The sequence below is a fragment of the Saccopteryx leptura genome, chromosome 1 (genome assembly GCF_036850995.1).
Source record: "Saccopteryx leptura isolate mSacLep1 chromosome 1, mSacLep1_pri_phased_curated, whole genome shotgun sequence".
NCBI classification, from domain to species: Eukaryota; Metazoa; Chordata; class Mammalia; order Chiroptera; family Emballonuridae; genus Saccopteryx; species Saccopteryx leptura.
Window position 1 is genome coordinate 159,999,086 of NC_089503.1, and position 4,288 is coordinate 160,003,373.

Here is a 4,288-nt window from a genome sequence, read left to right on the forward strand (position 1 = left end):
TAAGAAAGTTATGCCTGGGGCCCAGTGGGCATCTAAGGGTGGCCAGGTCATACCAGTCACAGAGAGGTATTGCTCAGGCTGACCAGAGACCCTTGTTGACCTCGGAGGTTGACCTGGGACAATGGCTGATTTCCACAACTAAATGTCCAGAGCTATTCCAGTCACTCTACCGATATAACTACTCACCCAGGAAGACATAGTTGGCCACTTTTAAAATGAATAATATACTTATGCTGGATCCCAGACATTTTAGACACAATTAAAACAGTGATTTTCCCTTGTGTAGTGATATTCCTGACCTCCAACCAAGTCCATATTTCCAGTTTTATTGGAATTAAGTCTATCAGATGGAAACTGAGGAGACCAGAAGTCTGGGCTCTGTCATTTATTAGTTATTTTACACTGAACATGTCACTTCAATTCTTCAGGCTCCAACTTCATTAATCAACAACAGGATGCAGAAAATATTTATGGGTGCCTGTTACAGGCCAGACTCTGTGCTTAGATGCACAGGATACAACCATAAAGGCAAGAGGAGGTCCCAATAATGTCAGCCTCCCGCTATGAGGACTGTAGGCTTTGGAGATGGAGAATGCAAGCACGAGTCCCCAAGCTTTTCAGTGGTTAGTCATCAGCAATGGAGTGTGATGAGCAAGGAGCCCATCCCCAACCACCACAACCAACTCCTCCCTCCTCTCCGTGCTGGGGTGCCTCATCAGGGTGTAAACGGTATTCTGCCAGGGCCTGCAGGCCTCTGACTTTCAGTAATTCATCATTTAGTTTATAGATTGGTAGGTTATAAATATCCTATCCAAAATAAGTCATATATTCTCCTTTCCTTAAAGTATATTCCCAGAAGAACAGGTGTGTTTTATCTCCTTTCATATAAACAGCAGAGCCTGACCCTTTAAGTTCATTAAAAAAAAAAAAGTATCCATTGGTGGGTGGTAAAATTCCTTTTGGACTCTCTCTCTGGCTGTTCATGGAGTTGTTTGCAGAGTGATCAGTGATCATTTGGACAGCCAGAGAAATTAATCACATTGGAAGTTTGTCTGCCGCTATAAACCAACCAAAGATAATGAGGCCTGTGGCTGTGAGGCACAGGGGAAGGAGGAATAGAATCAGAGCCCCTGAGAAGCTGGGTTTGTTTAAGTCTCAGATCTGCCAATTTACCAGAGAGACCTTGGTTATGCTCTTATCCTCTCTGAGCCTTGATTTTTCTTATCTGCAAAATGGGTGCATCTGCTTCTCAGAATGGTTATGAAGATTACAAGATATAGTCTATGTGAGATGTATTCTACAGATGTTATCATTTTCTGTGTTTCAGAATTGAAAGCACTTTCTTTTAGAATAAAAAGAGCCCTGGCCAGTTGGATCAGTGGTATAGCGTTGGCCTGGCGTGTGGATGTCCCAGGTTTGATTCCTGGTCAGGGCACACAGGAGAAGGGCCCATATGCTTCTCCACATCTCCCCCTTTTGTTTCTCTCTCTCTTTCTTTCTCTCTCTTCCCCTCCTGCATCCATGGCTCCATTGGAGCAAGTTGGCCCCTGGTGCTGAGGATGGCTCCATGGCCTCTGTCTCAAGTGCTAAGAAGAGCCAAGTTGCTGAGCAACAGAGCAGCAGCTCCAGATGGACAGAGCATCGCCCCCTAGTGGGTTTGCCGAGTGGATCCCAGTTGGGGTACATGCAGGAGTCTGTGTCTGCCTCCCCTCCTCTCACTGTATATATTTTTTTAAAAAAGAAAGAAGACAAAGATGCTCCAAAGGGCAACTAGTCATCAGCTACAGTTACAGTCTTAAATCTGGGTAGGACTAGACAACATCCAGCTCACTCATGCTATTTTCCAAGAAACTAAAGCCAGAAAGGTTAAGGGACTCACTCAAGAGAACAGTAGCTGAGGCCATTCAACAAAACAAAATCAAATAGCTTAACATAGGGCTTCATCATCTCAAATAACAACAAATTTAGAGAATAAACTATTTTTTAGAAAGTCAAAATGGTTAAGAATCAGACTTTCCCCTCATGTTGGCAAGATGGTTGTCATAGTCTCAAGTATCAGATGCTCACATGCCATTATCCAAAAAGAAGAAGGGTGCCTGCATGTGTGTACCCATGTGTGTGGGCTGTGAAGGTAAGAGGGGAAGAAACGACTCTTGTACATTGTTCCTTTTCTTCTAGTCCTCAGTAGACTACCCCTCAGGTCCCATTAGCAGAACTGAGTTACATGTATACCTCTAAACCAATTACTGACCCCAAAACGGGTATGATTATTATATATTAGGTGATTCATAATTTTTTCCCTGGAACCACCTTCCTGAACATGTTGCAGACCTAAATAAACTCAGTTTCTACCACTAAAGAAAAAGTGGAAGTAGTCATAGAGCAAGCAGCCAACAGGGTCTGCCATTTTGGAAAAACAATCCCATTCTTCCTAACATTTGTTAGAGGTGGTGGTGCATTGCATAACGGGTGGTTCTTGTCACATAAAGAAATGACTCCATGACATCCATGATCTACTTTCTTCTATAATGAGTTAATTTCTTCAAGATCTGTGATTTTGTTTTTGCAATTTACATAAATATTTCCATCTATTCTTCTTTCTCCAAATACAAGAAAATCCTAGATTAAACTCTAACAAGTTAATTACTAAATAAGAATGTTAGCTTAAATATTTATTCCTTAATTCCAAAATTTTTTTGAGTTCTTACTATGTATTCATAAGTATGTACATGAATTATGCTTGAGTGTGACTTATATACATAGTACCAAGATAAATGTTCAACTATTTGGAAAAAGCACAGTAAATAAATGCCTAATCTATTAAAGAGTTGGATATTTTTAAAACAGTATTTATGAAAACTTGAGGTTAGCAAGACCTACCATAAGGGAAAAAAGTAAAATTATAAAGGAACACTTTAAGTTGAAAAAAGTTTTTAAATATTTGTGCATCAAAAATATGTTAAAATATAAAAGAAAATATTTGTAATATGTTTGAGAGGATTCTTTAATACATAAAAAGTTTTATAAGTCAATAATAGGAAGAGGAAAACCTAAAAATAAAACGCCTTAAGGACATAGATATGTAAGTTATAAGTTGAAATATATATGATCAATAAATAGATTTAACATATTCAACTTTACTAGTAGAGTGCATAAAGTTGAAAGTTCAAGCAATATGATACCATTTTAACTTATTCAACTGGCAAATGATACTAACAAATGTTGTTGTGAGCATGTAGGAAATGAGCATCCTCTCATATTGCTGGCGGGGGTATGAACTGGTTGAGATATTTGGGAATGCAATTTGACAATATGCAACAAAACTTAAATAAAGTACAAATCTTGTGATCCAGCATTTCTACTTCTAATCATTTATTTAAAGAAATATTCATGGGTATGCGCAAAGATGTTTTGAATCAATATGTATACCACTGTTATTTATAATAGCACTTGAAACTCAGCCTATGGATTCCAGGCACCAAACTTAACTGTAAATTGAGCTGAACTTGGTTGTGAAGCCTTAAAAGTGTATGGATTGGGTAGCAGAAAGGCTTTTTAAAAAGCAAGTTATTTAAATTGTTTAGGTCCTGTTTAGTTTTGTTTTAAAGTGAAGTTTCTTTGATAAACTCTAGGATTCTTTTGTGGGAAAGAATAGCCAAAAAGATAACATTAAAAAAAAATTATCAGGCCCTGGCCAGTTGGCTCAGTGGTAGAGCATCGGCCTGGAGTGCAGAAGTCCCGGGTTCGATTCCCGGCCAGGGCACACAGGAGAGGCGCCCATCTGCTTCTCCACCCCTCCCCCTCTCCTTCCTCTCTGTCTCTCTCTTCCCCTCCTGCAACCAAGGCTCCATTGGAGCAAAGATGGCCCGGGTGCTGGGGATGGCTCCTTGGCCTCTGCCCCAGGTGCTAGAGTGGCTCTGGTCACAACAGAGCGATGCCCCGGAGGGGCAGAGCATCGTCCCCTGGTGGGCAGAGCGTTGCCCCTGGTGGGCGTGCCGGGTGGATCCCGGTCGGGCGCATGTGGGAGTCTGTTTGTCTCTCCCCGTTTCCAGCTTCAGAAAAAAAAAATTATCAGCACCTCCAAATTTCTAAAAAATGCTTTAAGAATGATATTTTACATTAGATCGTCTAGTGAAAATTAACCTTAAAAGCGACACTAAAAACTTGTACAGATGAATCTACAGGTGCTGCAAATTTAAAGAGAAAAATAAAACTGAAGCCACAAAAAAATTTAAATGAGGGGGAAAGAAAGCTTAGGACCAGGGAGCTAAAGGTAGCAGGGCTTTCT

General features: G+C 40.3%; 1 non-coding gene across 1 annotated transcript; it reads left to right on the forward strand.

The window, feature by feature from the left end:
• The first annotated feature begins 3,687 nt into the window (after window positions 1-3,687).
• TRNAS-GGA (transfer RNA serine (anticodon GGA)) lies at window positions 3,688-3,763 on the forward strand. Its single transcript has one exon. It is a non-coding gene; the product is annotated as a tRNA-Ser (tRNA).
• Window positions 3,764-4,288: the final 525 nt, after the last annotated feature.